Source organism: Oncorhynchus masou, chromosome 32 (assembly GCF_036934945.1).
Source record: "Oncorhynchus masou masou isolate Uvic2021 chromosome 32, UVic_Omas_1.1, whole genome shotgun sequence".
NCBI classification, from domain to species: domain Eukaryota; kingdom Metazoa; phylum Chordata; class Actinopteri; order Salmoniformes; family Salmonidae; genus Oncorhynchus; species Oncorhynchus masou.
This window is the reverse complement of record NC_088243.1, coordinates 32676153-32699334: the sequence shown is the minus strand read 5'-3', so window position 1 is coordinate 32699334 and position 23182 is coordinate 32676153.

The window sequence follows — 23182 nt, the reverse complement described above, 5'->3', positions numbered from 1 at the left end:
TCGTGTCTGATAAGACACCCTTACCCCCTAACCTCTCACCTCAGGACCTCATAGCAGGGTCAGTAGGAGTAACAGAATCCAGACACTGATGTAACCTAATAACATCTATGTATAAAGCAAAAGTGGATAGATGTGTGAGTATAAGGTTTATCTAGCCTGCAGGTCTGTATTATGTCACCAAGAAGTCAGCAGAATGGTTATGGGATGCGCATGGTTTACAGAGAAGGAAGAAAATCACAGGACACTTCACAGTGAGTAAACAACAACGGATTGGAGGATACATGTTTTATCTGTGGTTGACTATGCAGTATCTGCCTGTCTGCCTAGGTGGTGCAGCCCATGGAAAGCTGCACAAAGCAATATAATTCAACCTGGCATCTAACATCCCGAATGCCTATGCTCCACTCAACAGGCCGCTGCGAGAAAAAAAACTTTCAAACTCAGCGGTACTTGTCAGACCTACCCTGTAGTTCCATCCAAACAGAAATTCCCTCCAAATACCGTTCCTCCTTGCTTTTGCTCCACGACTCTGTATAGATGAAGGGGGGCCCGCTCGGTATCCTGGGAAACATTAGGTCCTCCAGGAGAATAAAACCTTGGTGTTTTACCAGGTCGTAAAAAAAAAGTAGTCACGTTTACAGTGTGTGGGGTGTTTATGGAAGCGGAGCGCTGGGTGTTTTTTTTACGAGGTACGGAGTCATTCTCCGTTGAGCAGGAGAACGTGATCAGTGCCAGGAGGCATCATGGGCCTCGTAAGTCTATCAGACCAGGGGAACCAACCACACAACCCCTTTAGCTCCACATCGCCATGGCCTTCCTTACTGCTCCTTATGATAAAGGTGTTTTTTGGGCATCTGGACTTTGAGGTTTACTCTGTATCAGCAGTACATTAGTTCTTACAAACCCTTGACCCAAGGCTACTGAGGTGGAACAACACCTTGCTAAGCTATATGCCGTGTGTGACTGAAATGTACTATAAAATCCTTCAAAGTAAATTGACAGAGTAACATGAAAGAACATATTTATATAGCAGTGTCTCTGTGTGTATGTCTTGCCAGATGCCATGGTGGGTCTTCAAAGAACCAGCCACCCTCCTCAGGGTAGAGGCTAGTGTGTTTAACACAGGCATGTGTTTCCTGTATGTGACAGTGTGTGTGTGTGTCTGTCTGTTGTGTATGGGTGCGTCAGAGGAGTCAAGCTGTGTCTTGAAGGTGCCCCAAGGCTCGGCTGTTCTGCTGCAGTGCCTTGTGGGAGATGTAAGACGCCTGGAAACTCACATACTCTTTTAAAAATCTCTCTCTCTCTCTCTCCACACACACACATGTACAGTGAACCATTAATATCAGATGAGTCATTTAAAGAAGTTACCTTGGGTTACCCCTTGCGGAGTACTGTACATGCCTGGCTGAGCACATCTCATTAACTTTCTAAACCTTCCTCTCAGAGAGTGGTTCTACATTTTACGCCTCTTTTTAAGCCAGTTGGTGCCCTTGGTTTGAAATGTTGAATTATTAAACAGGTAATAATTCCAAATAATTTCAGCCTTGTCAAAGTTTAGCTGATCCCCTTATGAGTTATGTAACCGTCTAGTCTGGCCAGGAGAATATGTTATCCTAATGTGGATGTTCCTTCACCTCCCCACCTTTACACTAAGCCCAATGAATCCATTGACCGGAGTCACAACAAGTAAATTAAGGTTGATTTTGGATCAGAATTATGTCAACAATTCATGCCCCCTTTTTCCAAGCTCCACGTGCAAATCGCCCCTCCACCCACTTCGCTTCCCTTCATTGAATGGGGCGCCATTGTTTCATCACCTCCAACACGTTCAAAGGATCACAGCCATTTGAGACTGAATGCCTCCGGCTCCTGGTTTGACAATTCATGCTTCTAGCAGGCTGCACAGGCAACTTTCAATTAATGAATTGAATGTATTTATAAAGCCCTTTTTACATCAGCCAATGTCACAAAATGCTATAGAGAAACCCAGCCTAAAACCCCAAACAGCAAGCAATGCAGATGTAGAAGCACAGTGGCGAGGGAAAACTCCCTAGAAAGGCAGGAACCTCGGAAGAAACTTAGAGAGGAACCAGGCTCTGAGGGGTGGCCAGTCCTCTTCTGGCTGTGCTGGGTTGAGATTATAACAGTACATGGCCAAGATGTTCAAATGTTCATAGATGACGGGCAGGGTCAAATAATAACAATAATCACAGTGGTTGTAGAGGGTGCAACAGGTCATTACCTCAGGAGTAAATGGCTTTTCATAGCCGAGCATTGAGTTAGAGACAGCAGGTGCGGTAGAGAGAGACAGTCGAAAACAGCCAGGCCGCGAAAAAGTAGCACGTGTGGTGAACAGGTCAGGGTTCCATAGCTGCAGGCAGAACAGTTCAAACTGGAGCAGCAGCACGACCAGGTGGACTGGGGACAGCAAGGAGTCATCAGGCCAGGTAGTCCTGAGACATGGTCCAAGGGCTCAGGTCCTCCGGGAGGGGAGGTAGAGGGAGAGCCAATTCAAGCCACCAATTTACTAACCTGAGACAAGGACTAGTATAGCCCACGAAGATCTCCCCCATGGCACGAACCCGAGGGGGGTGCCAAACCCACTCAGGAAGACCACGTCAGTGACTCAGTGACTCAAGTGACGCACCCCTCCTAGGGATGGGATGGAAGAAAAAAAGGAAGTGCTCTGAGACCAGGCTGACACACGAGTAAATCAACACACCAGCTAACCTCACACCATCATAGCATATTGAGCCAGCAGACATACAGTTAAACAATTCCTCACATCGGGACACATCCAAACATCAAATCAAATCAAATTTTATTGGTCACACATATTTAGCAGATGTTATTGCGGGTGCATTGAAATGCTTGTGTTCCTAGCTCCAACAGCTCAGTAGTATCTAACAAGTCACAACAATACACACAAATCTAAAAGTAAAAAAAATGGAATTAAAAAATATATAAATATTATGTAGAGAAATGTCAGTGGCATTGACTAAAATACAGTAGAATAGAATACAGTATATACATATGAGATGAGTAAAGCAGTATGTAAACATTATTAAAGTGACTAGTGTTCCATTATTAAAGTGGCCAGTGATTCCAAGTCTATGTATATAAGCAGCAGCCTCTCAGGTGCAGGGTTGCGTAACCGGGTGGAGGCCGGCTAGTGATGGCTATTTAACAGTCTGATGCCCTTGAGAGAAGCTGTTTTTCAATCTCTCGGTCCCAGCTTTGATGCACCTGTACTGACCTCGCCTTCTGGATGATAGCGGGGTGAACAGGCCATGGCTCGGGTGGTCGATGTCCTTGATTATCTTTTTGGCCTTCCTGTGACATCGGGTGCTGTAGGTGTCCTGGAGGGCAGGTAGTTTACCCCTCGGTTGTTTCCTGAAGTCCAACGATCAGCTCCTTTGGTTTGTTGACATTGAGTGAGGTTATTTTCCGGCCACTACTTTCCCAGGGCCCTCACCTCCTCCCTGTAGGCTGTCTCGGCATTGTTGGTAATTATGCCAACTACAGTTGTGTCGTTGCAAACTTGATGATTGAGTTGGAGGCGTGAGTGGCCACGCAGTCATGTGTGAACAGGCAGTACAGGAGGGGGCTGAACCTACCAGGTACAACTCCAAATCCATAAACACGGGCACCCTCATAGATGTCATCCTAACTAACTCACCCTCCAAATACACCTCTGCTGTTTTCACTCAAGATCTCAGCGATCACTGCCTCATTGCCTGCATCCGTAATGGGTCAGCGGTCAAACGGCCTCCACTCATCACTGTCAAACGCTCCTTAAAACACTTCTGCATGCAGGCCTTTCTAATTGACCTGGCTGGGTTATCCTGGAATGACATTGACCTCATCCCGTCAGTAGATGATGCCTGGCTATTCTTTAAAAGTGTCTTCCTCACCATCTTAAATAAGCATGTCCCATTCAAAAAATTTAGAACTAGGAATAGATATTGTCCTTGGTTCACTCCAGACCTGTCTGCCCTTGACCAGCACAAAAACATCCTGTGGCGTTCTGCATTAGCATCGAATAGCCCCCATGATATGCAACTTTTCAGTGAAGTTAGGAACAAATATACACAGGCAGTTAGGAAAGCTAAGGCTAGCTTTTTCAAACAGAAATTTGCATCCTGTAGTACTAACTAAAAAAAAAGTTTTGGGACACTGTAAAGTTCATGGAGAATAAGAGCATCTCCTCCCAGCTGCCCACTGCTCTGAGGCTAGGAAACACTGTCACCACCGATAAATTTCAACAAGCATTTCTCTACAGCTGACCATGCTTTCCACCTGGCTACCCCTACTCCGGTCAACTGCCCGGCACCCTCCACAGCAACCCGCCAAAGCCCCCACCATTTCTCCTTTACGCAAATCCAGATAGCTGATGTACTGAAAGAGCTGCAAAATCTGGACCCCTACAAAGGAAAAGCACCAGATCTCCAGTGCTCCCCCACAGCCTGGTGAGTCCTGTACCTGCTCCACGGGTCAGTACGGAGCCTGCAGTGATGTTCTCCAGTCCGGAGCCTGCAACGAGGGTCCCCAGTCCGGGGCCTGCGGCGAAGGTCCCCGCACCAGAGGCGCCACCAAAGTGGGGGGAGCCAGAGGTGGAGCGGGTTCTGCGTCCCGCACAGGAGCCGCCACCAGGATATATGCCCACCCGGACCCTCCCCTATAGTGTCAGGTTTGCGGCCGGAGTCCGCACCTTTTGGGGGGGGGTTCCTTTTGTTGTTTTTAGGTGTTCATTTTTACTATAGACAAAATGTACGCCTACCATGCTGCACCTTGGTCCGATCATTTCGACGAGCGTAACACTTTCCAGGCTGATCCAATGGTCATGAAGGGATGCCGGGACCTACCAGAAGGAGCAAAGGTGGGCATAATGTTTTAAGCGACCGCCAAAAACCACTTCATTCAGAATAAAAAGTAAGTACCCATATAACACCTCCGTTGTTGCCAGAGTCTCCCTCGATTTCTATCAAAAGAACACACAATTGTGAAATATCATTTGTGTAAGCTGATATTATTTTCTACTTCTTAGATGCATACAATGTCCAGGGCATAACCTAATCTGGTGTAACCAGCCTGTTTGCTGTGTTCACCATTCTACTTCACTTTACATTTTATGAAAGGTGAATGCAACGAACAGGTTGGTTCCATTCCATCAGCCAGGAGCTGATCTACGCTGCCATGCCCATCATTGGAGCGCTGGCAAAGACCTCACCTCCAACCTCACTGTTTGTCTGCTCACCAACGGTCCTCAATGGGGAAACCAGAATTAGGTAGATGTAGTCTGACCTGTTCAAACTTCAACATAGGTGATATCTGACATCTGATATCTGACAAACCAGCATATACTATCATAACTAACTATCATAACTGTATATGTGTTCTCATATGCATCTATGGAGCCAGCACTTGGAAAGGTGTAAGATGATGTGATGGAGTCCTGACACAGGCCTGATATTGACATCTCTGAATGGAGAGGGATCTGGCACTCAACACATCCACAAAGTGGGACTGGATGTGATTACTAATAATACAGTACATCAGAAATGTCCAGTATTAGCAACACCTTTTTCATTTCATGTGTCACTGATGAATTCTGCCTCAACTCTCTATTTCTACAGATTGAGAACTGTTTTTGGGGGAGCCAGATGCTGCCTCGGTCATTTGATGGGGAGACCATAATTGGATAGATTTTATCCAGAGGTGTAAAATACTTAGTATGTAAAAATCCTTTAAAAACTACTTAAGTAATTATTTTGGGTATCTGTACTTTACTTTACTATTTATGTTTTAGACTACTTTTACTTCACTACATTTCTTAAGAAAATATTGTACTTTTTACTCCAATTCACGCACTTATCAACCGAACATCCCTGGTCATCCCTACTGAATCTGATCTCGAGGACTAACTAAACACATGTTTTGTTTGTAAATGATCAGTCCCTCTGTCACGTTCTGACCTTTATTTCCTTTGTTTTGTCATTATTTAGTATGGTCAGGGCGTGAGTTGGGGTGGGCAGTCTGTTTGTTTTTCTATGATTTTGGGATTTGTATGTTTCGGCCTAGTATGGTTCTCAATCAGAGGCAGGTGTCATTAGTTGTCTCTGATTGAGAATCATACTTAGGTAGCCTGGGTTGCACTGTTTGTTTGTGGGTGATTGTCTATGTTGATTGCTTGTGTCAGCACAGTTCTCACTAGCTTCACGGTCGTTATTTCGTTTATTGTTTTTGTATAGTGTGTCTCCTGTGTCAGTGTTTGTACCACACGGGACTGTTTCGGGTTTTCACATTTCTTGTTTTGTAGTTTATTCATGTATAGTTTCATTATTAAAGAACCATGAATTATAACCACGCTGCATTTTGGTCCACCTCTCCTTCCCAGGAAGAATCCCGTTACACCCTCCAGGATTTTGCAACTTTTTTTGTGATTTCTGCAGCCAGAAATGCTTGATTTTGCGGCAGCTTTTCTGAAATTCTGTGATGCATTTTGCAATGTTTTTTTTTCTCACGTTAATTTCATATAAAGCAATAAGAAGTCATATGTGCTCTGTTTTAGGACGGTTTTAAGCAGAATACACAATACAAAAACAATTAGAAACATGCTCAATTTTGTTTATTTTCCTGAACAAGCAACTCTATTTCTGTACAAAAACGGTTTTGGAATCTATAAAAAGTTCCAACATAACAAAATGCTTAATTTGTAGGTACTAAAAAAGATTAAACCAGGACAAACTCCTGGGGTCCAAGCTGCAATTAAGACGTATTATGTCTCAAGTTCATCTTCCATGAAAACAATTAGACAAAGTGATCTTTTGGGCTATGTCTTTTTTTTGGAGCAAACACAGCTCTATTTCTGAACATAACAAGAGGTGAAAAATAACATTTGCACCAATTAATTAGATAAAATATATATCCTGTGTCATAATTCACACACACACACACACACACACCTGTCCTCTCCATCAGGCTTGGGGCTTGCTATCAACATGAGATCCACCTCCCATTCCCACACACTATTTCTCTCGCTCTCATATAAAAAAAAAGCTTCTAAGCTGATCAATCGCTTTCAATTTCAGGATCGATATTTCTTTCGCATAAGTTGTCCTCAAAATACTTGAGATTGTGATTTTTTTTTTTTATGAAAGGGTCGTAAGGGAGATAAAGAACAGAAAATGTAAAAACAGTATTGTGGATGATATGTACTTTTAAAACAACATTACCATTTCTAAAAATAAAAAAAATCCAGAAAGATTGTACTTTTGTGATCCATATAAAGTTTTACAGAGAGTTTAAAATGGCAAAGCTGACAAATTGTACTCGGTAGCACTGGGAGAGGAGAGTGCTGACCACCCTACTTAAGCCAAGGTTAGCAGAGTAAAAGTTTGAGGAAAACGCCACTCACCTTGATTCTTTCAGCACATGCCACAGTCTTCAGTCATGGTGATCTGCCACTGCTGTGGGAACTGTTCTGACATTCTCATATGCTTTGCTAATTAGAAGTGACTGTTGATTGTCGACTTTCTCTTGTGATCCAGAACAAAGTTGCACAGAGTGCAAAACAATTTCCCCCCCACTTTCATGTAAAACATTTGGCAATAGTTTTGCATGGTCTTTAGCTGTTATTTTTGTTGGCAAATGAGATTGATGTCTGTTCATTGTACTGCCTGTCAGCCATCACCAATTGGTGAAAATTGCGAGCTCTCGCATAATATGCGCTGATTGGTTGATTTTGCATTGAATTATGCGATCGCAGAATTGCAGAATCCTGAAGGGACTGAATTATGTCTGAGTGTTGGAGTGTGTAACTTAAAAAAACAAGAAAATGCTTTGCCTAATATAAGGAATTTGAAATGATTTATACCTTTACTTTTTAATTTTATTCAAGTGACAGTTAGGTACTTTTTCCACCACAGGTTTTATCTGACTGTTTAAACTTAAACATGGTCTCTTTTTGTGTGTCAGTATCACCTATCATAACTGCCACTGGTAATAAGACAGGGGCTGTGTGTTGTATGTGTTCACAGAAACATGTATGGAGCCAGCACAAGATGATGTGATTAAGTCCAGAATGACGGACGGGCTTGATACTGATGTCTCTGAATGGAGAGAGACCTGGCACTTGGCATTAAAATGTTGCTAGACAGGGGCCTCCCGAGTGGTCTAAACCACTGCATCGCAGTGCTGGCTGTGTTACTACAGATCCTGGTTCGATACCGGGCTGTGTCGCAGCTGGCCGTGACCGGGAGACCCATGAGGCGACGCACAATTGGCTCAGCGTCGTCTGGATTAGGGGAGGGTTTGGCCGGCCGGGATGTCCTTGTCTGGGATGTCCTTGCGGGCCGTGTGCATGCATGCTGACACAGTCGCCAGGTGTACAGTGTTTCCTCCAGCACATTGGTGCGGCTGGCTTCTGGGTTAAGTGTGCATTATGTCAAGAAGCAGTGCGGCTTGGCGGGGTTGTGTTTCGGAGGATGCACGGCTCTCAACCTTCACCTTTCCAGAATCTGTATGGGAGTTGCAGCGATGGGACAAGACTGTAACTACCAATTGGATATGATGAAAAAGGGGTAAAAATATATTTTAAAAACTTTTATGTGTATTGTCTCTTTTTATTATTGAATTGAATGCTATCAGCCAATATGGGGAGGGGGAAACACTGTATTCTGCACCAGGATCTGGGAACTCCTGTTGTATACGGGACACCACACAGGAAGGTATGGCCACTCTGACATGTTACCATGATTGCCCCATTACCACCAGACAAAATACTGATAGGCACAGTATCTGTATCAGCTGGGAATGACAATGAAAAGTGAAAGGTGAACATTGTTATATTAGCAGAACACTGCTTCGATGGTCTTGTGTAAACTGTTGTTTATTCTACATGGAACTGTTACTGCATTTGAAAGGTATCAAAACACTTTAGAATATCTACATAAATTCAGCAATTGCATTCTTCTCATATTACGCTATAGGCTACTGACCTATTCAAAGCTTTCTCCGGCATCTCACCCATCTGCCTGTAGTTATTGAACACAACCTGCAGGAATTATTGAACTCAACCCGTTTCCCTCCGCTGTGATTGAGTGGGGGCGAACAGCTGTGGGCAAGGATCTGACAGATTGATGTGTATTGGTGGTGGCAAGGACACACCCAGGAAACACCCACATCAAACCACACCCCCAAGCCAACTGACGTATGGCTTCTGTCATGGCCACCAGCATTTCTTGAGGAGCAAGCCAAAAAAATGAGGCCAAATCAGCGGGTGCAGTTCCCCTTTAATGCTCGGATTGATGGTGTGGGCAGAGCTCCACAGCGCCCCCTTCCCAGTGGAGAGTTAGTACGACTCTGATCTCTCTGTGCTTGGCTCTATCCTCTCCTCCGTGCTCTGATCTCTCTCCATGCAGTCAAATCTGCAGTTGAGTCACACTGACAATCTGCACAGTGGGATTGTTGCAGAGCAGGCAGTAGGGCCACCAGGGAGCACAGTAAATATGACTGATAAGCAGACAAACAGAAACACAAAACGCACATGCACTCTCGCTCACACTAACACACACGTCACAGGGAGCCTGTTTATCTCAGCCTCGGCTGTTTGCTGTGGCCATGGTGTAGGAATGAGTCATCAGAACCAGACCAGAGGGATCTTTTTTGATGAGCATGCCCTTTTCTCTATTACAGCATATAATCATTCATATTCCATTCACCCAGCTCAATGTAACACCAATAGGTTTAGGCTACCTGATACTCGAATCTGCCCTATACCCATCATGATGTTGCTACAGTCTCACCTACATGTGAACGTTTATAGGTTGATAGACAGGTTGGAGTGTCGTGGAAATTCTACACAGGCACACTCGAAGTCATGCTCTGACATTGAGTGTCCCTGTGTAGAATGCTCTGTCCATAATAAGTCTCCACCTAGCATGTTAAACGTTTGAGTAGGTGAACACAGAAAATCATTGGGTCTATTTAACAGGGTATGGGGTTTATTTCAAAATGTATTACCAAGGTGGAAGAAATCTCATGAGCGTTTATAGTTGTATTGGTCAGGGGTAAGTCAAGTCCTGTACCACGCTTTAACCTTATATTTCTCAAATGATCTGTCAATGGACCACTCTGAACATTTCTCAGAATACTTTTTACACCACTTACGTGCGGCTATGTGTGGGTGTGCAAGTTATACTCAATATTATGTTACTTTATCTCTAGTAGCGCATTATACGCTTGTGTAACATCACAAATTCCTCCTCCACACCAGTGTTCTATTCATACAGGGATTTAAATATTCACTAGGGTTCCATTTAACAGCATATTTAGGAATACTACTCTCTTCTTTCATATCGCCATACAGAATCCCCATATAACGTTATAAATCTCTAGTTATTCATGTCCACACCGCAGAAACGGTCACAGCGCAGCAGCCCGAGAGGTACACATATCTTTCATACTGAGGAAATCGGTGTCCGTGGGCTGTTACCCTCTCAAATATTTCAATGTCTTCTCCTGTCAGTGCTCACTACCTGTAGACCGATGTGCAGCGGTGGACAGAACCCCTAGATATAACGTTATAGATCTGAATACTCAGCTCACACAGAACTGGTTTGGGCATTCATTATATTCCTTCTATAACTATACTTAGGTATTCACATCCACACCACTCCATGTGCATTTACAATTATTCTAAATGCCTACAAAAACACCTCGTGCTATTATCAGTGGTTCTCAGACCACGTAGACTTTTCTATCGTTACATCATATGCACCATGTGTATCTTCAACGGTTCTTGATGTCTTCACTATTATTCTACAATGTAGAAAATAGTCCAAATTAAGAAAAAAACGTTGACTGGTACAGTAACTGTATGTACATTTGTTTGTAAAATATATGGATAAAATACACCGTCACAACCGTCTCTACTCCGATAAGGTTGAGTCTCTATTGGCCTCAGGTATCTTAGCATTCGATTCCTAAAGATCCGTTTTGCATGCAAAAGTTGAATCATTAGGTTGTAGTTGAAAATCATTTCTGGAGCTATTGAGGAATAGCCTACCTTCCACTTATGAAACATAGTAAAAAAATAAATGAGGTGTTTATTCTGAAAAGACACTTGAAATTAGAACATACAGTGCATTCAGAAACTATTCAGACCCCTTGTCTTTTTCTACATTTTGTTACGTTACGGTCTTATTCTAAAATGGATTCTAATGTTTTTTACCCCCTCATCAATCTACACACAATACACCATAATGACAAAGCAAAAACATTTTTTTCGAGGCTGTATTCGCTGCCAAAGATGCTTCAAAATAGTACTGTGCAAAGGTTCTGAATACTTATGTAAATGTGATATGTAATTAATAATTACATATCATATTTACATAAGTATTCAGACCCTTTAGTCAGTACTATTTTGAAGCATCTTTGGCAGCGATTACAGCCTCGAGTCTTCTTGGGTATGACGCTACAAGCTTGGCCCACCTGTATTTGGGGAATTTCTCCCATTCTTCTCTGCAGATCCTCTCAAGCTTTGTCAGGTTGGATGGGGAGCATCGCTGCACAGCTTTTTCAAGTTTCTCCAGAGATGTTCGATCGAGTTCATGTCTGGGCTCTGACTGGGCCACTCAAGGACATTCAGAGACTTGTCCCGAGCCACTCCCGCATTGTCTTGGCTGTGTGCTTAGGGTTGTTGTCCTGTTGGAAGATGAACCTTTGCCCCAGTCTGAGGTCCTGAGCGCTCTGAAGCAGGTTTTTATGAAGGATCTATCTGATCTTTGCTCCCGTTCATCTTTCCCTCAATACTGACTAGTCTCCCAGTCCCTGCCACTGAAATACATCCCCACAGCATGATGCTGCCACCATCATGCTTCACCATCATGCTTCACCATGGGGATGGTGCCAGGTTTCCTCCAGATGTGACGCTGGCATTCAGGCCAAAGGGTTCAATCTTGGTTTCATCAGACCAGGGAATCTTGTTTTTGATGGTCTGAGAGCCCTTCATGTGCCTTTTGCCTTTTACTGAGGAGTGGCTTCCGTCTGGCCACTCTACCATAATGGCCTGATTGTTGCAGAGATGGTTGTCCTTCTGGAAGGTTCTCCCATCTCCACAAAGGAACACTGCAGCTCTGTCAGAGTGACCATCAGGTTCTTGGTCACCTCCCTGACTAAGGCCCTTTTCCCCCTATTGCTCAGTTTGGCTGGGCGTCTAGCTCTAGGAAGAGTCTTGGTGCTTCCAAATGTCTTCCATTTAAGAATGATGGAGGGCACTGTGTTCTTGGGGACCTTCAATGCTGCAGAAATGTTTTGGTACCCTTACCCAGATCTGTGCCTTGACACAATCCTGTCTCTGAGCTCTATGGACAATTTCTTCAACCCCATGGCTTGGTTTATCCTCTGACATGCACTGTCAACTGTGGGACCTTATATAGACAGGTGTGTCTTTACAAATCATGTCCAATCAATTGAATTTACCACAGATGAACTCCAATCAAGTTGTAGAAACATCTCAAGGATGATCATTGGAAACAGGATGCACCCGAGCTCAATTTCAATTCTCATAGCAAAGGGTCTGAATACTTTTGCAAGTAACGTATTTCTGTTTTTATTTTTAATAAATTAGCAAACATTTCTAAAACCTGTTTTTGCTTTGTCATTATGTGTAGATTGATGAGGAACATTTTTATTTAATCAATTTCAGAATAAGGCTGTAAGGAACCAAATTGTGGAAAAAGTCAATGTAAATATATATTTTTCTGAGCTGTCTGACTGAGCAGCATTACAATTTAGAGTAGAGTACCACAAGTTTGCATTATAGTACCCATAAAACCTAGCAGTCAAACAGGGAAATGGTTCCAATCATTTTTCCACCATTCGTTTTTCCCATAGGAGATTTTAGAAACACTTAAATTAAGGGCTGTGTTTTGTGTAGGCCTACCCTGGCGCGACGTTTTAATAATCATGTAAATCTCTCTAGGTCAAGGTGAATTTCATCACAATATTCACCTGTGTTTACCCTAAAAAAAATGAAATGCAAATTAACTAAAATATTAATTAAAATATGTTTTTAACCTGGTGGGTGACAACTGCAAGCAAGCAAACTAGCTCCTTCTTTAGCTTGCCACCAAGGTGAAGTGTGACTGACCTAAGCATTGTTTTGAAAATGTAAGTAGGGTAGAGTTCAGTAGAGTTAATGTCATGTATCTATTGCATATCATTTCATTGCAAAAACTATTGTTAAATGTTGTTGGCTAGCCAAGCAATGCATTGCTCGCTAGCTAGCTAACTTAGCTAGGGTTATTGACGGCAAGGTGTCTCTGAAATATTATTTTTTATTCTGGTCTGGAGCCTCAGCTGCCTATGGACAGACCCCAGCCAATAGAAGTAGTCTTTTGTAACATTTAGATGGCTAGTTCCCAATTAAATTAAAACGTGTTTATGAACATGAACCCCTAATTCTTCGTCTCGTGTGGAATGTTTTCACTGACTCTCTGTCTCTGTATCATCCACAGGGTAACTGTCAACTTGTGAGTCTGAAAATGGACACTGACGGAGAAGGAATCTGCATTGTAAATATCAATTTGATATTCAAAGACATTATTTTCAAATAGAGATGTTAAACACCGAGGTCATTTGTATATTATATTTTGTTTGTCAGATGCGACCTTCCAGGGACTCCCATGCCACAATTCAACAATGGACCAAGTTATTTGAGCAAAAAATAGCAATCATTGAAAGCACTGTTTCAGTTGTTAGTCATGATTCATTCATTCAAACTTTTCAGTCTACCACAGAATTCTATCGTGATTTAGCGCTGAACTTTGTAGTTTTATGCATTTTAATGTAACCTAGCTAAGGTAAAAAAAAGTTACATTTTCCATTCCTTAAAAGACAGTACATGGCAACATATATTTATGAAAAATATTTTGGAATATATTTGACTAGCTATCACAGCATACTGTCAAAATGTATTTCCACGTACATATACTTATATATAGATATCTAGATATCTGTTATTTACATATATACATAAATAGATGTACATACATGTTAAAATATATGTCAATATATTATTTTTACGTAAGCGGCAGCTCACACGCTCTCCCTTTTTAAGGAGGGCCTTGAAATGGCCTGTGTTGTTTGTTATCCTACAAAAAGCCCATAAAACGGATGTCCTTGACTTAAAAAGATTCCTCAAAGTCACAGTGATGAGAGAGTTGACCGGGCCCAGAGAAGCCTCTATGTTGGTTATATTCCCTACTAGAAAACCAAAGTAAGGAGGTCTGGGACATCTGTCCCACTATGCAGGAGGCTAACAATGGAGGGACAGAGTTAATACAGCCGTGAGCCCCTCCAGCTCTTCCTCTCCTCCTCTCTTTCTCACAACAGATAAATGGGAGGCGGATTTAAATTACTTTTCAGAGGGACTGAGAAGGGAGGGGAAAATAAGGAAAAGAGAAAAGGCTTCCAGTGCCCCGAGACATATCTGCTTCCTCTTCCAAAGCTGATGAGCTTTAGAGCTGCAGATTTGGAAAGAAAGGCGATAATGTAGCAATTTATCTGTAGAGTGCGAGTGGGATTCTGTAATCTGCTTCTACTCCACACCAGCAGTCAGAAAATAATATCATTTGTTTTGTCTGGATGTTCTATTAGTAATGGTCATTTTAAGGGCATGGGTTGAAATTCAGGCAAATTACATGTCGAGGAGGAAATTGGAATAGAAAAAAAGTTGAGCTGATGGGCTTTGTGTCCTTTAGATGAAGGACATGTGAAATGTGATCCTCTGCTTTACGGCAGAGCATCCTTTACCTCCTTTCATGTCTCCAATACAGAGGAGGATGATAAACACAGACCTAGAACCACTACAGGTCTAGCAACACTATAACAAGCATACTGGCTCTGAGTCCCTGCCGCTTTGCCATCACGCTCCAGGCAGTAGTCACCCCTTAACCACAGATCTAGGATCAGATCACCTTATGCTTCCCTTCCAAACTATTAGGGAATGAAAATATCAGTGAGGCGCAATATCTACCACCTGCTCTGGCCTACTGTTCTGTTGGCATCTTTGACTTAGTCCTGATTTGTAGTTTTGTGGTGGCCTTGGCTCCCGTGGGGGAGGAGGTTTTCTCCTTGGCCTCGCTTTGTGCATTTAAACTCATGAATGTCTGACAACGCACATGTCTTCCAGGATCTTCGGCCCCTCCTCTAGCCGCCCTGACGCCATCATATATGGAGCGCACACCTTCCCATGTGTAACTCTGTGTTGTTGTTTTTGTTGCACTGCTTTGCTTTATCTTGGCCAGGTCGCAGTTGTAAATGAGAACTTGTTCTCAACTCGCTTACCTGGTTAAATAATGGTGAAATAAAATGAATAAATAAAAAACTCGCAGATAGGGGCAAGATGGAGATGAAAGATGGAGGAAAGGAGAGAGATGGAGAGATGAAGAAATGTAGAGGGTTTCCGAGGTTTGCCTACGGAGTCATGTAAACATGTATCTCCTCCCCTGGGTGGCTTTCAGCATAATATCTTTAGACATAACACAAAAACCCATGAATAATGCAATTCAATAGAATAATGAGTGATGCATTAATTACCTTAATGGTCATAACTACTATATGTCAGTGATAAATATCCCATGATAATCAATCCCTAATCTACCATGCACACCGTGTCATTATTTATATGGGCTAACTAGACTTCACATCCTTCAGATTGTGCCATCCTGAGGGAACTCACCTCTCGAACCCAGTGTTACATCTATTAGTTACATCTATTAGTTACATCTATTAGTTACATCTATTAGTTACATCTATTAGTTACATCTATTAATAAACATCTTCCTACTTTCAAAACAAAATCACGACCTCATCCATACTGAGTCTTTTTCTGAGTTGACTGAGGGCAGACTGAACAAACATCTGCATGGGTAGAAGCCCCAGGGAATAGTAATATGAATCCCATAGGGAGGTGGTGGTGGTGAGGTGGCTGCCACTTCAAAAGACCAGACTAGCTAGCCTCAGCCTCAGCTCTCTCTCTTTCTCCCTTGCATAACGCTCTTCCTCTCCAATCTGCCAGGCAAATGTGTCTCACTGCATTATTCATCCTGCGAGCGGAAATGAGTGATTCTCAGAAAACACATCCGGAATGATTGTTTTAAGTCTGAATATTAAAAGGGCCCTCTGTGCGCTAATATGATGTGCAGTGTTGGGGTTGGCTGTGGTAACATGACTTCTTCTCTTGTAATCAAACATATGACTGAGCTGACCAACACAGTATGTTATAGTGGTTTTTAAAATGAAGGTCATTTCAAAAGTTATATATTTGAAATACAGTAATAGAGTGTAATCTGCGACCGTCTAGCAATCCAAAGGCTGTGCATTCGTTTTAGCTAACCCTTCCGCTAGTCTTATTCTAGACCCATTTCACCTAACCTGCTACGTAAATTCTCCTAACCTTTGTCGTTTTAGTTCTCCTAACCTTTTAAATAAATGATCTTAACCTTTTAGTTAGTACCCCTAGTACCCCGCCAATGAGAATTATGGGGAGAATTTGTTGTTATATGCAACAAGAAACCTGGTCTCAGAGAATCACGCATAATGCTATACGTCCTCCAAGACATATGCTAAGGTACAGCATCCAATTCTTATGCTATTGTACGATCAGGTAAGACATATGATACATATGTACGTACAGAATAATACTAATTGCCCTGAGACCACGTTGATGGGCTGCACAGCAAATTGCAGTATTATAGAAATACTTAAAATAACCATGTTTGATTGACACCACTAGGGGGCACACCAGCTCTTATAAAGTTAGTCTCTAGATCCATGTCATCTGATGGCAAGCATAGAAGCCATCACTTTCATTACAGACAAGACAGCACCGGAGAACAGCCAAATAACCAGTGAGAAATTAATAATAAAATACTAGCTGAAAGCAATTAATCACAAATCTCCCCAATGTTTGCAGTGCCTCATTATTGCCCTGAAACCCTTGAGGTAAATGTGACCTTTCTCATCCACCTCACCACATTCCACAGTGTGTATGACAGCATGTGAGCAGAAAAGAATCCAGTCTGAAAGGAAAGGAACAAATTCAATAATAAACAGGATATTCTTTAATATCTAAACCCTACCCAATTGAATATCATGTTTTATTCTATTGGCCTGTATCTAACCAAATCCTGAGATATTGTGAATGTGATCTGATCCATTTCGACTCTCTTTGTATTTGTTTTGATCTCAGTGAGTCCTCCCTGGTCTCCCTGTGTGTGACCCTACCCTGGCCCCGCCCAAAGCCATGTTCATTTTCTTAGGAGACAAAAGCGTGGCCCTTGGTCCCGCTGGTCCTGTGGTGGAGGTGGCGAGGCTCCGCTGCTCCCCTCCGGTCCCAGGGCCGTGTCACGCTGGGGCCCCTCAGGGGATCATGTCCTGAAGCCTGTAGTATCAAAGAGGCCCCTGGGTCAGGGGGCCGAGCAGAACCTGGGTTAACCCCCCTGTGCTCCTTGCATTACAAAGACATGGTACGTTCCCACTCTTTAACACTCACTTTCGCAAAATATGCGTATATCAATGATCCCCTCAAAGGCCTGTTGTTCACCCTCACAATGCTACATACAGAGCAGAACAACTGGGACCTTACGGTGAGACTCGGGTCTCTCTGTATAGTTTGTTAGATCCTACTGCTCACCTATTCACTAAGGAATGTTGACCTTGATTGAAAGAATGGTCTCAATGATATTCATTCCATGTAACTTTATAGATGACTACCTTTGGCTATAACATGCCTACAGTAATTAGTCAGTCATTGGAAAATTAGAAAATACACATGACCTAGCTAACGATATGAATGTTAAAACATTTTGTTGTTCGGGGATACACAGTGGAAAATATATCATTTTATTGACTGTAACCAAGCTGTGCGCTGGAGATACTTATTTTATCCATCTATCCCAGCAGAAATGACAATCACCCTTCGGCTATTCTCCAACCAAAACCCTCCTCTTAGGTAACTCTGAAAATAGACTTTTTAGGTTGACAGGCTTCAGAGAGACAACTGCACAGCAACTTCTCTCTCATCCTCCAATACCATGTCCTCAGGATGTCCCTGGGTGGAAGTGGGAACACTGTTTTTGCTACTTTAGTCTTGATTTGAGAACGATCTGTTTGGTGTTGAGGGTGACAGTTGAATATGCTGTAATGTGACCTGTCCTTAGAAATTAGTATCCCTATTATTATTACATTGTGCATTCTGAAGCACCAGTCACGCTATGCTAAATGTAATTTTTCATTGGATAAAGTTGAAATGTTGATGATTCAAACTTTTTCATCAGTTGATGGCCCCATCAGCCATATTATTACATTCATAAAGATGTCATGGCATCTCCAATCCCTTTATCTCCTCCATTTCCACTGGGATGATGATTTTCCGTGGTGAGACACATTATGCAACACTATAATAGACTTGCCATTCAAAGTTAATGAGATTATATTTCAGTCTCTCCATTGACATGTTTATACACAGCATTATGCTGAAAACCTTTCTGAAATAGATTGTGTGAGATGTTTGTTGCTGTTGGCTGTTTAGTGAATTTAGGAATGTGAACTGACAAAACTGTAGTGAATTTACTGTGATACCATATCAAATCCAAGTGTATCTAATGGTAGGTCAATTCTTATAATAGCACAAAATCTATGTATATTTAAGTCTGTGTGCATTTAAACATGCAAATTCATTTTTACTGTTGATTTTCAATGAAAGTCATTATCTAAAACATGGCTTTTTACTCTATACAGATACACTGTGACCACTAGTCAGATTTGCTAGTGAGTCCATCCCTTCTGCTCAGTTTACCATAACAAAATTACATTTAGGCTCTGTTATTATTATCAGTCCCCTCAAGGCCTTCCAGCTGCTCAGCAGAAGGCGATTGTTTAAGAGATCATAGATCAACTAAAATGATCAACTAAAATGGTGGGAGGCAGGAGACGTGTAGAGGGGGAATGGTTCAATCTTACAAGAGTCTCCTCTTTCTCTGATGCACAGTAAAACTGGGATAAAGACTGAAAGTGAATGGCTGAAATGGGGTCACTGATGGAAACAATGGCAGAAGAGGAGAGAGGAAATCTAATGTTTGCAGATGCTAAGTTTTATTGAGCACCAATGAAGGAGAGTTCTTTATGACACTTTTTTGTAAAACAAAACAGCAGAGTTCCCCCAGTCCTAGTTGGGAGTGGCAGAGTGGCCCCTGTGCAGCAGTGAGAGGCCCCTCCATACAGCCTAGCCTAAATGGCAGAGCACAGGTCGTAATGGGCCGGCACCGCCTTTGCCCACATTGTGGAAATGAGGCCATGTCTGTTTGTTGTTCTGGAGGCCTCATGTCCTGTCCATCAACGCCACAGACCAGAGACGCATAAGAGGAGGACTAGAAGGGGTCTCACCCTATCCAATCTGTCCCGCATTGAGCTTTACAACCTGGGATCCTACATGTTGCCTATCCCACCCCAGACCCATACATCTCCATCAGAGTATTTTGAGACTGACGGCTTTTGTATCGGCTCACTCTAGCTGCCAGGACCTGTCTCTACACTGCTAACAGGGGTCTGGGCAAAGCTGCTAACTAAACAATAAGGCATGGGCCCTACCAGCCCTGACTCTGCAATGGTTAACCAGTGCACAGCCCACTCGCTCCCCATCTGAGCCCCGTCCCGGCCCCGTAGCCCCCAGGGTCTTTGTGGGGACAGGGTTAATGTTTTAAAGGCCGGAGCGGAGCCTGTCCCCGTTCAACCCACTGTCCCCCGAATATACTGAAGTGCAGTCACTAGAGATGTACTTTTTAGGCCTTTTGTTAAGTACTGTGTGTTCTGCATTAAAATATACAGCACAACATTGCCCTGTGGATCCCTAAAGGTTTGTTGCCCAATAGTTTTTACTCTGCTTAGGATATAAACGTTTGATATTATGCTGAGTAAAAGGTTTACAAATCAATCCATCTTCATCAATGTAAAGATCATATTAGTGAACGCTATAAGTCGGCTTGAAGAGGATGATGAAATACAGATTGCAAATCAATTCCAGGTCGACAGCATCAATCATTTACTGATGAAGGAATATCAGTATTACAGTCCCACAGGCAACAGGTGAATGCACATCTGTTACCGTGTGCTGCCGTTTTGACGTTTCCTTTCCTCTCTCAATCTCTTTATCCCTTTATCCACAACTCTCTCTTCTACTCCACCCTCCCTAATACAGTTGGGAGGTGAGGTCTATGCATCTCTCTTTTCATTGTTCCCTCTCTCTCTCTGAGCCCTGTGTTTATGACCCTCATGAACGTGTATTGATATTTGATGCCACACTCAGCAGGGCAGGTTCTGTAAGTTCAAACTCAGGGGCCTCTGACTCTCCATCAGGAAAAAGAAAATGACAAAAGTGCTTTAAATCTACAACCCGCATGCCACGGCAAAGCCACACATCCATATGGCATCGGCCTGTAGGATCCTATGAGGAGCAGGTGCCTGTTTGGGCTAATGAGACAACACAACAGTCAGGAAAAAAGAGCTGCAAGTTAGCTCCATCCTATAAATCAGATCTGACATTATCACCAAGGGCCATGACAATGATGTTATTGGCATTTCCGTGGTAGTGAAACAGTGACAGACTGAATGACTTGTCTTTGTTCCATCCAGCCCTATAGAGAGGGGAGGTCTGGAACACCATCCCCCTCAGTCCTGTTCAATAACTCCAGTTCCACTAGTTAAACAACAGGAGGCTGATGAACCACCGGGTCGTGGCCTCTCCATTGTTATGCTATCAGAGTGGAACAGGACCTATTTAGGTGGAGAGGCCAGTGAGAGTTTGGGTTTCTGTGGTAGTGTGAGTGGGTGGGTGCATGTATGCCCATACATGTGTGTCAGGGGAGAACGACTACCCCCTCTCATTGAAGCCACGAAGTTCAAGGCCTACCACGGTACAGCAGGCATTGTTTTCTGAAAAAAAGGATCCCTCATTATTGTGAATGGGAAAATGTCAATCTACCTGATCAATATTTGTGTAAAATAAATACAAAAATCGAAGACAGTCATGGTACCAATAATTGTTTCTATCACACAGATGTATGTCCTTGAACCGATTATTTTAAAATCGCACACAAAAGTCGTAAGGATAATTTAGTTTCTGACAGCCTGCAGTACCCCGGTGTGCCTTCAACTTGAGATACTCAATGAGAGGGGGCAGCACTGAGCTAGCCTGCAACATCACTTTCTGGAGTAGCTCAAACTGAATGTGTGACACCATCTTAACTGACTTCCTTGGCTTCAAATGAGTCTTCACATAGGAATGAATGGTGTCACCTGATCATGGCTTTGTTCATATACAGTTATCGGTGTGTGTTTTTCTGGAGATATCTCAGCCTGATGTCATAGACTAGACATAACATATTAAATGTAAATCCGGGACATTTAAATTAATATGATATGATACGTTTGGTATAGTTACACAAGACAGATGGTTAATTAAGGCAAAAACTAAAGTAGGGTGGATGGTCGGGCTTTTAACGCTAACATTTAGCAACCCAAAGGTTGCAAGTTCAAATATCATCACAGACAACTTTAGCAATTGAGTTAATTAGCAACTTTTCATCTACTTACTAATTTTTAGCTACTTTGCAACTACTTAGCATGTTAGCTAACCCCCCACATAACCTTAACCTGAACCCTTGTAGCTAACCCTTCCCCTAACCCTTAACCTAAATTCTAAACTTAAACTTAACCGTAACCCTAACCCCTAACCTAGCTAATTTTAGCCAGTTAGCTAATGTTAGTCACATGGCTAGAATTCATAACATATTGTACATTTTGCAAATTCGTAACATATAATATGAATTGTAATTTGTAACATATCATACGAAATGGGTGATGGACTTCCACAAATGAATAAATACCAAACAAAAACGTAACATATCATATTAAATGGCATGTCTCCGATTTATGTACAGAACAATATTAAATTCTCTGAGACCAGGTTGGATATCCTGACTATCTGTAAATTCTTAACCGTTACAGCTGTGGTATTTCCTAGGGCTGTGACATGCCCAGGCAGAGCTAATCTCATGATTATAATTCAGATCTGCCTGAATGCAAATGAGCATTTCATGGGTATTCTTAATCTCCCACCTGAGCCCATCTCTGTGTGTGTGTGTGTGTGTGTGTGTGTGTGTGTGTGTGTGTGTGTGTGTGTGTGTGTGTGTGTGTGAGAGAGAGAGAGAATCGGGAGCAGTTATTGTAAACACAAATCATCCTAAATCAGAGTGCAAACTTTTCTGTAAAATGAAATTGTAACTACAATTACAACCCTGAATATCTCACATGGCCTTAACCTTCTTTAGTTTTATTTCACCACAAGACCACAAGCACTTTGGGTATCTTGGATCAAACAAATCAGCGCAATAAACCTTGCAGTCCTTTAATGCCCTGACAAGGCATGTGACCATTGAATTAAATTACACTTATTCATTTAAGTTCATCAAACCATCAGCCAATAAACCCAATTGTGTGTCACTAACCTGTCTGATGCCATCAAAGAGTTGATAGACAGAAGGAGCACACTTGATTTGAATGGGCCTGCACATCTCTTGAGGAGGACGACGCACACACGCACACCCTCCACATCCCGTCAATCATTGGTGAATGAGGAGGCACAGTGGCCGCCAACACTTGTGTTTTGTGTGCTGTGACCTCGGGGTCAGCAGTAAGTAGCTCTGTGTTGACCACAGACAATAGGAGCGCATCATGTACTCCACATACAGTGGCGTCTCAATGGACACATGGCAGCTCCTATCCACAGATGGGAAAGGATGGGGGGACGCGTTGCCGTGGTGAGGGAGCACAAGCGAAGGTAATGGGCTGAAACAATGGTGCTGATGAAAGCTAGGAGTCGTGCCTGGGCGTTGGGGGGAAAGATTATTGGGTGGCAGGTCTCCTTGTTATCAGTCAGGACGACACTGAGGGGGGTGGGGCAGAAGGGCTGCACTGTGGCAGAAGTGTACAGATTGGGGACACAAAGCCATCTCCACGCACCAGTGAGCAGCCAACTGTTCAAAAGTGTGACCGGCACAATGGCAATCTGACACACTGGGCTCATCAGAGCCGAAAACAAGTGTTTGTGAAGAAGGAG